This window comes from Pteronotus mesoamericanus, unplaced genomic scaffold, assembly GCF_021234165.1.
Source record: "Pteronotus mesoamericanus isolate MK-2021 breed Mesoamerican mustached bat unplaced genomic scaffold, CSHL_Meso_final contig_124, whole genome shotgun sequence".
In the NCBI taxonomy this organism is placed as follows: Eukaryota; Metazoa; Chordata; class Mammalia; order Chiroptera; family Mormoopidae; genus Pteronotus; species Pteronotus mesoamericanus.
This window is the reverse complement of record NW_026555051.1, coordinates 1,018,135-1,038,454: the sequence shown is the minus strand read 5'-3', so window position 1 is coordinate 1,038,454 and position 20,320 is coordinate 1,018,135.

Sequence of the window (20,320 nt, the reverse complement as noted above, 5' to 3'; positions counted from 1 at the left end):
TGATTCATGATATGGAACTTTCAGTCCAGTCACAGCATAAGTGATCATCATCCCTATAAGAAATAATGAAATGCTAAGTAAATATTTCATTTTTATTTATCTCTATAACTCAGAGATAAATTTTGGATTGTAATGCTAATGTATAAACATAAAATCAAAGTTATTTTCTTAACATAGCTTTGAAAATTAATGGGTATATGATCAGAAAAGCACTTAATTTTATGAAGGTCCTTCATAAAGTGTAGACTCTTGCTAGGAAAATAGTTTTACAACATATCTTACATTAAATGTGCATGCTTAAAAGGTGAAAAGAGAACGCCGAATTATTTAAAAGAAAAATTTTACCAGTTAAATCTCACATTGCTTTAAAGCAAATAAAAACAACCTGATCTATGTAACATTAAGTGAAATAATATATATTGGCTTGTGAAACTTAAAACACCCAAAGATGTGCTATGACATGTGGCCCGAATGATTTCATCAAATTTCTGTTTTGTTTGTTTGTTTCCATTTCTTGTCTCTCGCTAAAGCTGCACTAATTTAGGTGCAGTCTTTTTGTGTTAAAATATTGGAAGCTTCTCTATTCTTCCATTCCTTCAATAGGAAAATGTGAAATCAGTTAGCAGCTCTATACCATGTTTACAGCATCTCATTTATTCTTCTTGATGGCTAATCTAAGAAGTTATCACCATAGCCCAGAGAAATCATGTTACTTTGGTTCGATTCATGTGTTCTAATTTTACAAACCGTGTTAGAAATCTAATTTAACAGAAAAGGGTGTTCTGAAAAGAGGAATTAGGATGGCTTCCCAAATGGATATCAGGTCCAAATGACCCAAAAGAGTCAGTATATGGAAATGGACAAAATCACCTGTGTTGACTGCAAAAGAGAATAAAAGGACTTCTGGAGAAATATGAAGACTTTTTGTTCTCTTTACCTTGGTTTACAGATTGCTTGCACACACACAAAAACAGAAAAAAATGAAACAAAACAAAACAAACAACAACAAAAACAAAACTCTGCTTCAGGACTGCCCTTAGTGAAATTCTAGCAAAAAACTTTCATATGTTTTATTGACTCACAGTCAAGCTGAAAAAAAATTATTTTTTATTAACTCATTGTTAATCCCTCAGAAAAGGGCATGTTTATGTTACCTTTCCCAAATTTGCTTGACATTGAAAACACTTAGACATGTGTCATCATTGCGTAGGAAGTCACCTTTGCCTGAAAAATTATTCACAGTGCTCATAGGCCTGAAATTATAGATCAAATATAGTACACAGCACTGTGTGTTTCAAGAAATGGTACATTCCAAGTACTTGTTTTAAAATAAATTGGCTTTAGCCCTAGCCAGTGTGGCTCAGTTAGTTGGACATTATCCCAGAAAGTGAAAGGTCACCTGATCAGGGTACATACCTGAATTGCAGGTTCGGTCCCAGGGTTGGGGTAGGTTTGAGAGGCAACAAATAGATGTTTCTCTCTCATGTAGATGTTTCCCTCCCTCTATCACTTTTTCCCCTTCTCTCTAAAAATAAATGAATAAAATCTTTAAAGTAATAACAATAAAATAAAAGAAACTACCTTTGCCTTAAAATTTACTCCAAATAGCTTATATATTTCTTTATATAATATACTCTTTTCTTGAAGTGTCTTTTAAAAAAATTTTTACTGTATTTTTCCATTACCATTTGGTCCCCTTATACTTCCCTCCCTCCAGCAATCACCACACTGTTCTCCATGCCTATAAGTCCTTTTTCCCTTTGTCTCGATCCCTCCACCCCCTCAACTCCTACCCACTAGTTGTCATCCTGTTTTTCATCTATGAGTCCTTCCTCATTTTTCCCTGTTCAGTTTGTTCATTAGATCCCACACATGAGTGAAATCATATGGTGTTTGTCTTTCTCTGACTGGCTTATTTCACTTAGCATGTTCTTCAGGTCCATCCATAGTGATTCAAAGGGTAAAATAGTCTTCTTTTCTATGGAAAAATAATATTCCATTGTATAAATGTCCCATAGTTTTTTCATCCATTTGTCTTATTGATGAACACTTGGGCTGCTTCCATATCTTGATGATTATAAATAACACTGCTATGAACTTAGAGGTGCTTATGTTCTTTCCAATTAATGTTTTGGATTCCTTTGGATATATTCCCAGAAGTGGGATCGCTGGATCAAAGGCAGTTCCATTTTTAATTTTTTAAGATATCTTTCTCCATACTGTTTTCCATTGTGGCTATACCAATCTGCAATCCAATCAATAGTACAAAAGTATTCCCCTTTCTCCACATCCTTGCCAGCATTTGTTATTTGTTGATTTATTGATTATAGCCATTCAAACTGAAACATTTTTGCTCTGCAAAGTAAATCATCAACAAAATAAAAACACAACCTGCAGAATAGGAGAACATATTCACTAATACATCTGATAAGAGGTTAATATCCAAGATTTATAAATAAACTTAACAAAACTCAACACCAAAAAAAAAAAAACCAAACAACCCAATTAAAAAATGGACAGAGAACCAGAATAATCACTTCTCCAAAGAGGACATAGAGATGGCCAGTAGACATATGAAAAGATGCTCAACATCACAAGTCATCAGAGAAATGCAAATTAAAATCACAATGAGGTATCATCTCACACCTGTCAGAATGGCTATACTCTGATAATACATACTACCTTCACAAATATTCCATACAAAAAATAAGTATGTATACTTATACATACTACCCTCACAAATATTCATGTATTTATCTATTTCAGAGTGTTGATAAAATTGACTACATAGGCCATTTTACTAAAGCTCTGAAGAAAAATATATTCATGTTTCAATTTTAGAGGGAAAAAAAGTGTAGCCTAAAAGCCTTTTTCCCAAAGAGAGGCACACAACAATTTTGAGTTATAATAAAATCATTGGTACTCTACAGATTTTATAAGATAAGCAGAAAAAAAAATCATTCCACAATAATACCTGATGGTCAAATGTACCTATTAATCATAAATTTCTTATGAAAGTAAACACATATATTTTCCTTAGAAGCTTATGTAAAACAAGATATAATACATAATGTTTTATATTTATAATTAAATTTCAAATACATCAGTTGAAACACATGCATTGCTATTTTTCAACTTGTAAACCTGGCCATTTATCACTACTCCTCCCTTTTCTCAGTCTGGTTTGTTATACAAAATTAAATTTAAAAAATGCAAACGGGATGAGATATCTAAATATTCTTTTCATGAAACCATTTCAAGTGCATTTCATATTTTAAATCAAACTATTTCTAAACTTTCTATATTAATGTTTTAAAGTTTTGCTCTAATGAAAATTCCCATAATTTTGCTAGGAAAAATGTTGATAATTCCTTCACTATTGTTAGGACTAATCAAGTCCACTGAAGATGTTATTTATGAATGTACTTATTTATTCTTTTATTCTCCTTATAACACTAGTATAGGAATTAGAAATTTAGCAATATTATAATTGCAAAAACCTCTCTTCATTAGCCACATAATAAATACAAAGCATGATTCTTAAGCTTGTTAACATAAAACAATGACATCAGAAGAATGGCGATGTGAAGATCCCTTTGGCCTCATTCCCTGAAATTTTAACAAGCTGATTAGCTGTTATTTCAACAAAGTAGCCCATTCTCCACATACAAGCATTCCTTGGACATCTGCACACTGAAGCATCTACAGTTGGGTGAATGGGAGCAGGAGAATTCCGATGGGCCCTAGTTGTAACTCTGCAGCCTAGAGTCCATGATAGGCTCAGCTCAGAGAGAGGAGGAAACCAGCTACAGCCAGTGCCTCCTTTGGCCAGGAGGAGCAGAGAGTCTTGGTGGGCACTCCTGCAAGAGTGAGCGGTGCAAACTGTGGCTGAGCCAGCAGGCTGTGGCCTGGGCACAGACACAAAGAAGGGGTTTGCTGTGACTGTCAGCTGCCAGGCAGTCAATGTTCCAAACAAGGAAATAGGTCCACAGAGCTCTGACACCTTTTAGACTCCCCAACTTACTTACTGTGGCCCTTGATATTTGGTTTTGGAGCACATTATCTCCAAACCAGAGAACTTTTATTTCAGAATTGTTATTTCCCTCTGTGGCTGATCCCGTGTTGGGGCACATAGTGGAGGACCATGTGAAGGTCTAAGGTCACCATTACTGAGAGGGCAAAAACAAACACTACCACCAAACATCAGAGCTATACATGGTTATACTGACAGCAGCTGCAGAGGTCAGTTTTGGGGATGTCACAGAGCTTAAAAACTTGCAACTTACTGAAAAATAGTAGAAACACCTCTTCATAAAAATATGCTTGTGAAGTGCAATTAATAAATAAATGCCGAGATAAAGAAGAAGCCTATCAAATACCACAAATAACCAAGGTAGCCAGGTACCTCAGAGAGAAAATGAGAATCTTCAGAAAGCAAACCGGAACACATGGAAATATTTAATGTAAATAGAAGAAGATTCATGATTACAATTATGAAAATACTCAATGAGATGCAAGAAAATACAGACAATGCAATGCACTCAAAACACAAATAAAAGAACAAAATATATTCTTTTTTTTTTCAATTTTTTTTAATTAATTTATTTACTTTTTAAATACATTTGTCTCTGCCTTCCCCCCTCTCTTTCCCTTGCCCCCTCCCACCTTCCCTCCCTCAGCTCTTCCCCTTTGGTTTTGTCCATGAGTCCTTGCTATATGTTCCTTGACTTTCCCCTTCCCTTCCCTTTCCCTGCCCCCCCCTTCCCTCTTGTCTCTGTTGATTTCTTTTCCTTTCAGTGTTGCTGGTCATATTTGCCTTGCTTCTTTGCATTGTTGGTTAGGTTCCGCTTATAGGTGAGATCATATGGTATTTGTCTTTCGCCCCCTGGCTTATTTCGCTTAGCATGATGCTCTCCAGTTCCATCCATGCTGTCGCAAAGTTTAGTACTTCTTTTTTTCTTTCTGCTGCGTAGTATTCCATTGTGTATATGATAGAGGTTTGATCTCCAAGATATATAAAGAACTCACTCGACTCCACTCCAAGAAGACAAACGATCCAATCAAAAAATGGGCAAAGGACCTGGGCAGATGCTTTTCTAAGGAGGAGATACAGAGGGCCCACAGGCATTTGAAAGGATGCTCAGCATCACTAGCCATCAGAGAAATGCAGATCAAAACCACCATGAGGTACCACCTCACACCGGTCAGAATGGCCATCATAAACAGATCCACAAACAACAGGTGCTGGCGAGGCTGTGGAGAAAAGGGAACTCTAGTCCACTGTTGGTGGGAATGCAGACTGGTGCAGCCACTATGGAAAGCAGTGTGGAATTTCCTCAGAAAGCTGAAAATGGAACTGCCTTTTGATCCAGCGATTCCCCTGCTGGGACTATACCCTGAGAACACCAAAACGCCAATACAAAAGAACCTATGCACCCCAATGTTCATAGCAGCACAATTTACAATAGCCAAGTGTTGGAAGCAACCTAAATGCCCATCAGTAGATGATTGGATCAAAAAATTATGGTACATATACAAAATATATTCTTAACAAATAGGTTGAAATCATTCAATAAAGGAGATTGTGAATGAACTACTGAGCACAGGAAACAGAGTCGACTAGATGGAGAAGAGTATTAGCGGTATCAAAGATAGGAATTTAGAAATGATGCAGAAGAAAGAGAGAGGCCAGAAGACAAAAAAAATAAAATAAAAGAGCTTCATGACTCCATCAGAAAAAGCAGTATAAGAATTATAATTATTCCAGAAAAAGAAGAGGAGAATGGAAAGAGAGCCTATTCAAACAAATGGTGGATGAGACCTTCCTTAACCTATGGAAAGAACTAGATCTTTGAATCCAAGAAGTAACAGAACACTTAGTTACCTTAATTCAAAGTACATGGTATTAAAACTGTCAAAAATTAATTACAAAAAATTCTCAAAGCAGCCAGGGAAAAAATGATAGTGACCTACAAAGGAAAGCCCATCAGGATATCATTGGACTTCTCAGTAGAAAACGCTACAAGCCACAATAGAGTGGAAGCAAATATTCAAAATACTGAAGGAGAAAAATGACCAGCCAAGAATAATATATTCAGCAAAGTTATCCTTTATGTAAAGGAAAGAATAAACAAATGGGACTATATCAAATTAAAAACCTTCTGCACGGCTAAAGAAAACATCAGCAAAATCAAAAGGGAAACATCTGTATGGGAAATGTATTTGCAACTGAGACTTCATCCAAGGGTTTGATCTCCAAAATATATAAAGAACTCATCAGACTCCACACCAGGAAGGCAAACAATCCGATAAAAAATGGGCAAAGGACCTGAACAGACACTTGTCCAAGGAAGAGACACACACGACCCAGAGACATATGAAAGGATGCTCAGCATCACTAGACATCAGAGAGATGCAAATTAAAACCACAATGAGATACCACTACACACTGGTCAGAATGGCCATCATAAATTAATGAACAAACAGTAAGTGCTGGTGAGGTTGTGGAGAAAAGTGAATCCTAATACACTGTTGGTGGGAATGCAGACTAGTGCAACCCCTATGGAAAACTGTATGGAATTTCCTCAAAAAACTAAAAATGGAACTGTCTTTTGACCTGGCAATTTCACTGCTGGGATTATACACTGAGTATCCTAAAACACCAGCACAGAATAACCTATGCACCCTAATGTTCATAGCAGCACAATTTATAATAGCCAAGTGCTGGAAACAGCCTAAGTGCCCTTCGGTAAAAGACTGAATACAAAAACAGTGATACATTTACACAATGGAATACTATGCAGCAGAAAGAAAGAAGAAATCCCTACCCTTTGCAACAGCATGGTTGGAACTGGAGAGCATTATGCTAAATGAAATAAACCAGGCAGTGAAAGACAAATATCATATGATCTCACTTATATGTGGAATCTAACCAACCCAAGCAAAATAGAAACAGAGACATGAAAATAAAAAACAAATGGACAGAGACCAGTGGGGAGGTGGGAAGAGTACAACAGGGAAAGAAGGGGAAGAGTCAAGGAACATGTATAAAGGACCCATGGACAAAGACACCAGAAAAGGGAGCGATATTGAATATGGAAGATGGGGGGAGAGTAACAGGGGAAAAATGAGGACAACTGTAACTGAACAACAACAACGACAACAACAACAACAAAAAACAGTTAAAGAAAAAATAACCTAAACCCCCCAAAATTATTCCTTTATATATGAAGGAGAAATAAGATCTTTCCAGATATATAGAAGATGAGGAAATTTATCACTAGAAAATTTTCACTGCAGTAAACACTTAAGGGTGTTACTCTATCTGAAACCAAGAGCAAAAGTTTGCAACACTACAAGATCACCAAAAATCTTTCGGCATAAATAGGAATAATTTGTGACAACAAAACACATAAAATGGGAGGAGCAAAGGTTTGATCTGGCAAAGGATGATGGCGATCAGATATGCTCAAAAGAAAAAAAACTATGGCATATGTAGAATTTTCTTTTACATAAACCTAATGAAAACCACAAACAAAACCCCAAAAGCTAAAACACATAACTTAAGGAGGAAACAGAGGAAAGGAGCATGCAATACTGCCAAACGAAATCAACAGATAAAAACACAAAGAAACAGAACTAATGGAGAAACAAAGCTACCTGAAAACAAAGGACACAATGACTGTAGGAAATCCTCATGCATCAGTGATTACCCTAAATGAAATGGACTGAATTCATCAATGAAGAGGCAAAGAGTAGCAGATTGTGTCAAAAACAAAACCCAATCATATGTTGTCTTCAAGAGATACATCTAAGCTTCAAAGACAAAGGTAGATTCAAAGTGAAAGTGTAGAAAATAATTCTTCAAGCAAATAACTTCCACAAAAAAGGAGGTATATCCATACTTACATCTGACAAAAAAAGATTTCAAGATAACAAAGATAACAAGAGAAAAAATAGACATTTTATAATGACAAAGGGGACACAGCATCAAGAAGACATAAAACTTCTTCATATATATGGACCCAATCAGGGAGCACCAAAATATATAAAGCAATTAATCACAGAACTAAAGGAAGAAACATACCAACAGACAATCATAGTTGGAGACTTTAATACTCCATTGACAGTTTCAGATTATCCAAACAGAAAATCAATAAAGAAATATCAGCTTTATATGACACTTTAGGCAAAATGGATATAATTGACATATACAGAGCCTTTTTTCCTGGAACATCATATTATACATTCTTCGCGAGTGTACATGAAGCATTCTCAAGGATAGACCATATAGACCATATGCTGGGTAACAAAACTGGTCTCAACAAATTCAAGAATATTGAAATTATACCAAGCAAATTATCTGGCCACAATGCCTGGAAGTTAGAAATAAACTGCAAAAAGAGAAGTAATGAAACCCACATATATGTGGAGATTAAACAATATACTACTAAAAATGACTCGGTCAGAGAAGAAATAAAAGGTAGGATCAAAAGATATAAAGAGACAAATGGGAATGACAACACAATATGTCAAAACTTCTGGCATGCAGCAAAAGCAGTAAAAGAGGGAAGTTGATATCATTACAGGCCTATCTCAAGAAACAAGAGAAATCCCAAGTAAGCAATCTAACATTACATCTTAAATATCTAGAAAACACATAAAAGCAACCCAAAGTCAGCAGAAGAAAGGAGATCATAAAACTTAGAGAAGAATTGAATGAAACAGAGAACAAAAGACTATACAAAAATTAATGCAATAGAGAGCTGGTTCTAGGAAAAAGATTAATAAAATAGACAAATCGCTTACTAGACTTACTTAGAAAAAAAGAGAAAACACCTCTATTAGCTAAGTCAGAAATGAAAGAAGAGAAGTTGTCAAAGAAACCACAGAGATAAAAATGACCATACTAGGAAGACTGTATCTCAGCAAATTCAATAACCTAGAAAAAAATGGATATGTTCCTATAAATATTTAACCATTCTAGACTAAATCTTGAAAAACTGAAAAACCCAAATAGACTGATCAGCAGTGAGGAATTTGAAGCAACCATCAAAAACCTCCCAAAAATAAAAGTTCAGGACCAGGTGGCTTCACAAGTGAATTCTAACAAACATTCAAAGAAGATTTAAGACCTATCCTTCTCGAACTCTTTCAAAAATTGAAGAAGAGGCAATACTTCCTAACACATTTTATGAGGCCAACATAATCCTGCTACCAAAATCTGGCAGGGATAACACAGAAAACTACAGATATACATCTGATGTAAAAATCATAAACAAAGTTCTAGCAAATTGAATACAACAACAAATCAAAAATAATAAATTGAGATCAAGTGGGGTTTATTCCAGGGGCATAAGGATGGTTTAACATGTGCAAATCAATCAATGTGATACACCACATTAACAACAGAAATGATAAAAATCATATGATCAGTAGATGCAGATCAAGCATTTGATAACAACATCCATTTATAATAAAACACTCAATAAAATAGTAATAGAAGGAAAGTACCTCAACATAATGAACACTATGTATGACAAACCCTTAGTCAATATTATACTCTATGGTGAAACACTGAAAGCTTTTCCTCTAAAATCAGGAACAAGACAAGGATGCTCACTCAGGCCACTCTTATTCAACATAGCTCTGGAATTTCTCCTAGTCAGAGCGATAAGGCCAGAGAAAGAAATAAAAGGCATCCAATTTGGGGAAGAAGTAAAAGTGTCACTTTTTGCAGGTGACATGATTCTGTATATAGAATCCCTAAAGACTCTACCAAAAAACTATTAGAAACAATAAACAAATACAGTAAAGTTTCAGGACACAAAATCAATGTAATAAAATTCACTGATTTCCTGTATACTAACAATGAAAGTTCAGGGAAAAAAATGTAAAAAACAGTTCCATTGGCAATTGCAACCAAAAGAATAAAATACACAGCAGTAAACTTAACAAAAGCTGCGAAAGACCTATATATTAAAAATTACAAAGCATTATTAAAGAAATAGAAAAAGATACAACAAAATGGAAAAATATTCTATATTTATAGATTAGAAGAATCAACATAGTTAAAATGCTGAAATTATCCAAAGCAACTTACAGATTTAATGCAATCCCAATCAAAATCCCAATGTCATTTTTTAAAGAACTAGAACAAAAAAATCATAAGATTCATATGGAACTACTAAAGACTTCGAATAGCCAAAGCAATTCTGAGACAAAGAACAAAGCTAGAAGTATCATATTATGTGGCATCAAATTGTACTACAGAGCTATGATAATCAAACAAGTATGATATTTATGGAAAAACAGCCACAGAGATCACTGGAATATTATTGAGAGCACAGATATAAAACTACATATATATCGCCAGATAGTTTTTGACAAAGGAGCATAAACACACAATGGGGAAAAGAACACCTCTTCAGTAAGAGGTGCTGGAATAATTGGAAAGCCACATTCAAAAGAATGAAACTAGACTACAGTTTGTCTTCATGTATAAAAATTACTTCAAAGTGGACCAAAAACTTAAATATAAGATCTGAAACAATATATCACATATAATAAAACACATGTACTAAACTTATGGAGCTTGATTGTGGAGAATATTTTATGAGTTTGACTCCAAAGGCAAGTGAAGTAAAGGCAAAAATAAATAAATGGGACTATATATTAAACTAAAGATTCTGCACAGCAAAAGATACCAACAACAAAACAAAAGGTGCACTGACCAAATAGAAGAAGATATTTGCAAGAAGATATTTTCCCAAGAAGACAAACAAACAATGAACAGATGTATAAAAAGATGTTCAACCTGACTAGCTATTTGGAAGATACAAATCAAAACTATGAGATACCACATCACACCTGTTACAATGGCTGTTATCATCAAGACAAGTGATGCCAAGTGTTGGAGAGGTTGTGAAGAAAAGGAAACCTTCATGCACTGCTGGTGAGAATATAGAATGCACACCCACTATTGGTTGACAGTACTTCAAAAAATTAAGAATAGACTTCCTATATGACCCAGCAATTCCCCTCCTGGATATCTACCCATAAAACTCAAAAATATTTTTTCACAAAGACATATGCACTCCAGTGTTCATTGCAGCATTATTCAAGTGGCCAAGACAAAGAGACAACCAAATTGTTCTTCAATAGAGTACTGCATAAAGAACATGAGGTACATATAAACAATGGAATACTACTCAGCCATCAGAAAAGAAAAAATACTGCAATTTGTGTCAACATAGATGGACCTTGAGGATATGAAAGTAAGTGTAATGTCAGAAAAAACTAAGAACCATATTTCACTCACATGTGGGACATAAAACTGAAACTCATGAACACAGACAATAAGGTGGTAGTTGCCAGAGGGAAGGAGGTGGGAGTTGGGGAGAGATGGTGACCTAAAAATGGTGATGGATGATGGTTTGACTATAGGTGATGGACATACAGTAAAATATACAGATCTAGTATCATAGAAATGTACACTCAAAACCTATAAGCAATGTCACTCCAATAAATTTAATTTATAAAAGCAAACTAAATATTATGAAGTAATATTTGCAATAAAAATGTATTATTCAAGTTAAAATGTATGCATATATATGTTTTGATACATACACACACACACTTATGTCATGTGTACATATTACATAAATAACACAAATATTCAGGGAGTATATTATATTTAATTACATATAAATAAAGGTATCAAAAACATTTATTTATATATGTCTTAAGTGATTTAAAAATGACTTGTTTATATAGCATTGTTGTATAAATGATAGTGCTGACAAAAATGAAAATGTCATTTCCTATATTTGAATTAAAAACAAGATATTCCCTCACAGAAAAACATTGAAAAGAATGTATCAGAAATCGTTCAGGAAGGAAGGCAGAAACTATTCTAAGTATTTCATAATGAGGAGATTTCGTACAAAGAAAGTTTCATGTGAAGGAAAGACTTAAAATGGAACCCAGAGAGTAGCAACAGCTGGAAGCTCCTGTCACCCTCTAAGGGACAGAAACAGCAGAAGTTACTAGAACACAAAGCCGGTTCATATCATAAGAACTCGGGCCATGGCATGAATGACTGTGATTGTGGCTTACCACAGCACAATGAGTAGAGACAATAACATAGGACCTGTTTTTTTGCTCTCCCCTGGCTCTTTTATTCTCCACAAATGTCTTCTATTGCCTTGACCAATAGGAATGTACTGGAGAAGTATGAGAGATAGGAATGTTATCTGTAACAGAAAGCAAAGAAGGAGAAGGTCAGGTGCAAGCAATCGGGCATTTCCAGATGTCGAACAATTTGGGATTTGGACAGAATAATAAATACGATCCCTTTTAAATGTATTAAGGCCCAAATAGTTCACATTTCTTTGTGCAGTAATTTACTACTGTGGGTATAGGGTAAAATAAACTGTTGTATTAAATATCTTGATTGAAATTTCAATTACAAAAGTATTTTCATTTTGAAAACAATTCACTTCTAACCATATTTCATAAAATTTGTCTTATCTATTTCTATATATTACAATAAAATGCATACATTATGCTACTGCAATGAAAGGGCATGTTGACAGCATTAGAATTATAGTGTTTGCTTTATCAATACATTTTAATAATCTTAAGAAAATAAATTCATCTATAATAATGAAATAACAGTAAGTAGAAAATTGACATGGCAAATGCTCAATAAATATTTTGGAGTAAATAAATTGATAAATTCACAGGCTCTAGAGTGACTAATTCAAATAAAACAGATCAAGAATCATTAATTGCAAGAGCAGGTATTAATAGGCATAGGAATTTTTTCTCATTTTTTTCATCTCTTAGGTTAAAAAAGGAATACTGAAAATCCTCAATGTAATTTATTTAATCAAATCTTGATGAGCTAAAAATGAATTTCTCATGGACTATGAGAATGAAGCAACCAAGAGAGGAAAATATTAAAACTCAAATGCAATACTACTTTCTGGCTCATCACAAAAGATTTTCAGACGCTAAAATAAGGAGTAGCTGTAAAATACTTATCATATCAAAAAGGAATGTATTAAAGTTTAAATATTTAACATTATATGTTTAAATAAATTATGCAGATAAAGTTCAACTTACCAACTGCATTTCTGTGATATAGCACATTCCTTTATTGACTGTATCATCAATTCATAAAGCTCTTTTAAAACTGTCAGATTGGTTTTTATTATACTCTAGAACTCTTTATTAAGAAGTTCATTGTCTAAAATAATATACACATATACAATGGAAGAACTTCCCTATCATATTGTTTGAATAGCTAAATTCACACACAAAGCAGTTCTATAAATGATTAACAAGGCAAGCCTTTAAACTAATGAGGGCATTGTCATTTTGACACAAACTACTGTTAACAATTTCCTTTTCAGAAACAACTAGCCACATGTGGCTATTGAGCACTTGAATTGTGGTTGGTGAAACTCAGCAAATGAATTTTAAATTTTATTTAATATTAACTCATTTAAATGTAAACTTTAGTCACATATGATTATTGGTTACCATACTGAAATTTCAGCTATAAGAAAGAAGTTGGTATCTAGAAGATGTATGAATTAACAAAAGGTGTCTTTTCACTTAATATATGACTAGCAAATATGTAACTGCTTTTATTGGCACCAAAATGGCAGACATTGCCAAAACATCCTGGCACTTTGTCCCTTAGTTGTATATACCTCATAAATCTTTATTTTTTTAAACCCAGTGCTCAAGACAGTTATAATCAATTGTCATTGGCATAATACATAAAACAAACCTTCCATTTCTATTAGGATGCCTTCTAAAACGAAATGTGTATCACAGTAGTAGTAAGGTAGTGATATTGGTTCTTGGAAATGTTGAGAAACTGCTTGAAATGACATGTCTCTGACTCAATAAAAAATAATCTGGTTTTAAGCTGGAGAAGGCAAATACACAGGAAAGATAATAAGAGACAGTAATAACAATTAAGTAAAAAAAAATAAAATAGAAGTTTTGTTGGGTTTCTCCAAAGGGAAAATGTGAAAAATGATAAGTAGATCAATTTGTAAAAATAAAATTATTTGAAGGGAAAAAACTGTTATTAACTACATACAATATATTTTTCAGCATGAATATTTGAGGAGGCTGTAAATATAATCATTAAGAAGAGATAAGAGGGCATTTCCATCCAAGGAACTCTTAAATAACATATATATGTATGTATGTATGTATACACACACGCACACACGCAGTGGGGAAAAAAGTAGTTTTTTTATAGTTGTTCATATGGAAAATAAAACAATAATTAATAAATAATAATACTAGAATAAACTCTGTGTCTCATGCACTCACAACTGTAAACCATTTTTTATACCACCCTGTATATATCTTACAAAATTGGGCAAAAAAAATGCTTAAAGGATGATGAAATACTACTGAGATGATTGAACTAAAACCTAACAGTTTACCTAGAGCTGGGAGTAGTCCAAGTTCTGACCACCCACAGGAACAGAATTTGAGAACACCTGGGAATTAAGTAAAAATCACAGAAATGTTACATGTTAAGTGATGGGAAAAACTAGCTTTAAAATAAAGGATATTCTAGATTCAATTTATGAAAAACTTTAAGCAACCCAGAAGGAAAACAAGGGGATACCAAAGCAAACTAACTGTTAGCCAGATATTAAAAGTACCACACTCCTTAACAAAAAACTATGACACATGGATTTTTAAAATTCAAACCACAATTATTCTTTATAATAACATTCTAAAAATGAAATATTTTATAAACCAAAAATATATGCACAATATTCATATGTTGAAAATTACAAAGCTCTAATAAAATTAATCAAAAAATATATAGTAAAATACAAAAAGAGTGTTCACAAATTGGAAGAACTTTAAGATGTCAATTCTCTGCTCTTTAATTTATAGATTGACTGCAATCTTAATCAACAGAACAGTGAGTTTTTTAAATAGATATTGATGATATAATATTAATGTATACAAAAAAGCAAAGAAAGTTGAATAGGTAAGATAATTATAAAAACGTAAAATAATATCTGAGGGCTCATAAAACCCAATTTCAAAACTTACTTTAAAGCTATGTTATCAAGGAAGTATGGTATTCACAAAAGGAGAGACAGATCATTGGGACACAATAGAGAAGTCAGAAATAAACCCACCCACCCAAAAATGCCAACTGATTTTTAATAAAGTTGAAAATGCAATGCACTGAAAAAATGATTGCCTTTTCAACAGATGATACTGGAACAATTGGATTTTCATTTGCTGAAATAATGAACCATGACAGGTAACTCACCCTTTACACACACACACACACACACACACACACGAACTCAAAATTGATCACGGGCCTAAATATAAAAAATAAAAGTATAAAGCATGTTAAAAAACACATGGAAGAAATATATATGACCTTAGGTTTTATGAAGATAAACTGGTCACATCAAAACTTAAAAGCTTTGCTTTGTAAAACTCATAATTAAGATAATAGAAGAAAAGCCAGCAGGTAGAAAAATATGAGTTAATCACATATTTGACAAAGGACTTGTATCTAAATATTTAAATAACTTTTAAAATGGAACTGTAAATATAAACTAAAAAAAATGGAGAGTAGATCTGAAGAAACCCTTCACCAAAGAATATGAAGAGATACAAATATATGAGAAGTTGCTTATATTATTTTTCATTAGAAAAATTCAGTTAAAACAACAATGAGATACTACTATAAATTGCTTAGAATCCACGATATTAAAATCACTACCAATACAGTGTTTTGCTGAATGAAAAGAACTGAACTCTCAATTATTGCTGGTTGGGAATGAAAAGTAATATTGCTCCTTTAGTAAACCATTTAGCAGTTTCTTATAAAGTTAATCATATACTTTATGAATCAGAAATCTAACTCTTAGATATTTACCCAAGAGAACAAAAAATATATAAATGTAGGTCCATACAAGTTTATATATGAGTATTTATAACAGCTTAATTTATAATTGTCTAAATCTGTAAGCAGCCCAAATCTGCATTGACTGGTGAATGGATAACCATATCATGATATGGTTATCCATTCACCAGTCTATAAAATGCATAGCATCTATATTTATATATAGGAATGTAATACTGGCACATTCAGGATAAATACCAGTCATGTAAGCTGCGTGAGTGAAACTCCACTCAAAATGCTGCATACTGTGTAATTTAATATATCTGATTTTCTCTAAATAGAAAGCAGTGGGGCTAGAAAGGTGTTGAACTGAATGAATAATACACTGTTACTGGGGATATAAATTAGTGCATATGCTTGGTACTATTATTTCACAATGTCTGTTAAAGTTGAATACAGTACTTATGAACTAGGAATGTTATGATCAGGTATATAATCAATAGAAATGGATCCATGTATGCACAAAAAACATGCACAAGAGAAATCAAATAGTAGTATTAGTCCCAGTAGCTATAGGTTGTAAAATATTGAAACCTGTTAGAAATAGAAAAGCACTTCTGAGTTTTGGATAATAATGTTGCTTGATTTGTTTGTCTAATAGATGATTTTGTTTTGGATTATTCATCAAATGAATTACAAGACAGTTCATAAAGTCAACTACCTTGCAAGTTCCTTATAAATTTTTTATTCATTTTTTATTTATTCAAACAATATACACCAAGTACTAGGTTAAATGTTAGAGACAGAGCAGTGAGGGCGATTGACATGGTCCCAACATCATCGAGTTTACAGATAGCCTCCAGTGAAGAGACTTAACGATTTCTTTTTTTTAATGTCAATTTTAGTAACTATTTAGTTTAATAAAAACTGTTTTTTTCCTGGTCTAGAATATGCTCAGAATTTATTCTGGAGAATAACATTATTTTTCTAAAGTCAGATTGAATTATATTATTATAAATATTAGTCATTTCAACACAATAATTTACATTCTAATATATATTTGTATATATATAGCTGAAAATCTGAAATAACTGATAACCAGTTTTGTGTATATTTACATCTCTTTAGACCTTTTGTCATTTATATTGTTGGTTGGCTTTGGCTTATATTTTATTCAACAATAATGTGCAAGTGCTAAACTTTAATCAGGTATGTGCTATTTTATATATAAAATCATTTATATCTGCACAGTTAATAATTTTTAATACCAACTGTGCTTTTTCCCTTCAGATGAATGCAGTGAATTTTCTTCCTGTAGGCGGTTTCAGCAAATAACAGTGGCATCACAATTAGTTGATTGGATTAGACACTGCCTAGCATAGATTCATTTTACTAAAAAAGGTAGAAATGGAGGTAACAGTTTCATGCAATATGTATAAAATGCAGATAAAAGCACTATATTTTTGTGAACACCACTTCTACCATATAATATACATGTCCAATAAATGATTTTATATCAGTACATTTCTGTTGTTCTCTGTAGCTTTCTCTGTTAAAATAATTCTGACAGGTTAGCCAATCCTCTATAAAGCCTGTAAACTGAGACTAAAAGTCTTAATTTTATATTAAAAATTCTTCAGTTACCTCTAATAACTCTTTCTTTTCTTAGTATTTTCAAAAATAAATCTCTAAGTTGTATTTAATTGTTATATATGACTACATAGAAAGCAACTGTTTTATTTCATCCATTTTGCAGAACCAGAAGAAAGAACAATAAAATAAATAAATTAATTAAGTAGCTAATAAACTTTCTTTTTACTGATTAGTAATTACTTGTAACATGTTTCTTTCCATAAAAATATATAAAATTATATGAGCTAAAATAATATGTGAACCATACTAATAATTTACCATATACCTTCCAATTGTGAGCCAGCAATGTAATTTATATGAAAGGATTTTGTTGCATTGATTTTATTAATCATCATGTAGTACTTGTCAGATTTCTATGAAATCATCTTATATTTCCTCCTCTAATATTTAAGACTGTAAATCAGGAACCATTGATCTCAGCTTTTACACTTATTAAAAAAATAATGTCATAGATACTTAATATTTAAATTTCAAATCATAAAGTATTTAAATTTCAAACAAGTAATAAAATTTTACATGTTTATAAATGTTAGTATAAAATATAAAAACTATTATAGTATTTTAATATGATATCTATGTTTAATAATCAAGAATTATTGCATATATTTCCTGAAAATAATCTTCAACTACCCATGTTTTTTCCATATTCAACTTCTTTAATTTCCCCTTTGATGTTTCAAAAGAAGTGATAATTTTAGATACATTCATTAGAATGATGAAGAAGTGACTTTATTGCCCATGAAAAAAATTGGAAATATTTTATACTCTAGGGGAAAGAAAACATGCATAAGACATTTTTTGATATGGTAGCAACTGTCGCTGCTGTATTAAGCTAATTTCAATTATTATATTATGCTAATTATATAATTCAATATTGTGCTAATTATGTAATTACATGTATTATATTAATTACATAATTGCATAATACCTTTGAAATACTTAAAAGCAAAATTATTTTTCATCGTATTCATGCTTTTTTATGAACCACACTATTATCTGAGCTCTGAATCATGCAAAAAGAGTAGTTTTTATTTATGACTAAAAACATTTCTGTGGATTTCAGGTATATTCAGTAGTGATCTCTGAAAATCAGGTGTGTTCCCAAATATCCTATCACCACTGCAGTTAGGTAGAGCCATGTCATTATTTCTGGTCAGTGATCAGTGAACAAAAGTGGTATTCGTCACTTTTGGAGCAGTGATGCATTTACAACCCTTAAACTCTCCATTCCCCTCCTCCGGTGACCTGGAAAAACATGGTTTCTTAAAATGCACCTGTGACCTTCAGTGGGTGGTCCAGCTGATTTCCAGTCTTCAGTCATTCTCTTCAGTGTAAGAAATGAGCAAAAACTGTAATGTTTTAGGAGCTAAAACCACCCAGAATTTATGTATAAAGGGTGGCACAAAAGTCGGTTTACAGTTGTAAGTACATAAAACACAGAGTTTATTCTTGTATTATTTATTAATTACTGTATTATTTTCCCTATGAACAATATAAGCCTACTTTTGCCCTCTTGTATTATTTTGTATCTGATCTTAATAATGTAAACCAGAATTAAAAATTAGTGACCTCTCCTACACACACACATCTTCTGCTCTATTTCTCCTGATATTCTCTCAATAATCTTATGCAATATTTATATGAATTTACAAAAAATGGAACAAATTTGCAAAATGTTATAAGCTATTCCACTGGAATTTCCACCCTCCAAGAATTGTCTTATGTTTTCAAAATTTTAGAGATATGAGATTTAGTATATAATATTATTATATGTATTATTTACTCTCTTATTTAAATACATGAAAAAGAATTTCTAGTAATCTAACTTTGAAATTAATAATTATTTAGCAGTCTATGGAAAGTTACTACAATTCAGGCATAAATAGTTTAAGAATATATATTTAATTGCTTTAACAATAGAGAAGAAGAGAAGTAGACATCAGTCTTTTTCTACCTCTGCCTCTCAGCATTGTATTTCTCTTTTTAGCTTGCTTTTCTCCAATTGATAATGGACTTCCTTCACTGAGTGGAGAGAGTTCTGTGGATGCATAGTAGCTACAGGCTTCTATTTATTGTGGTTAAAGGTAGATGGAGTTGTGTAATCAGGACTGCCATAGAACACACATGGAGTTTCACTGCTTTTACCAGAAAATGATAGACAACAAACAACAAACGAAATCATCAGGTGTCCACTGCAGGTCTATTGATACTAAAAGGACTAACAATGTTAATGACAACTGGTCAGGGCTGCTCCTGCTAAGAGAAAATTAAGACTCTTTTTTAAGGTTATTTGACTTCTCTGATACATTTAAAAGCATTCTGTAACCTGAAACTGACCAGACAAAAAAAGAAATGAGAAAGAGGATTCTTAGTATTCTAGTATGCATGTAAAGGAAAAATAAAAAATGTTTTGATTTTTGACAGTGCTTTGTATTTTTTGAAGTGAGCATTAATGACCTTAATAATGTGAATAGACAATTTATTTTACTATAAATATATTGTTTACATTTTCAGGTGTTTAACTTTTTAAAGTTTTACCTGTTGATCTGGTTGGACAAAGTAAAGAGTATAATTGAGTTGATCAGTGAAATAAGAGTGATACCTTGTTTGAATTTGGGGTTGTAATGACTACTGCAGTAACCTGCAATTTGAAAATTTATGGTGGAATATTCAAAGTCTAAATAAATTACCTACATGTTTCTGAGGATTCAGAGGAAGCTTTCTTAAAGAAATTGGACATAATTGTTACCA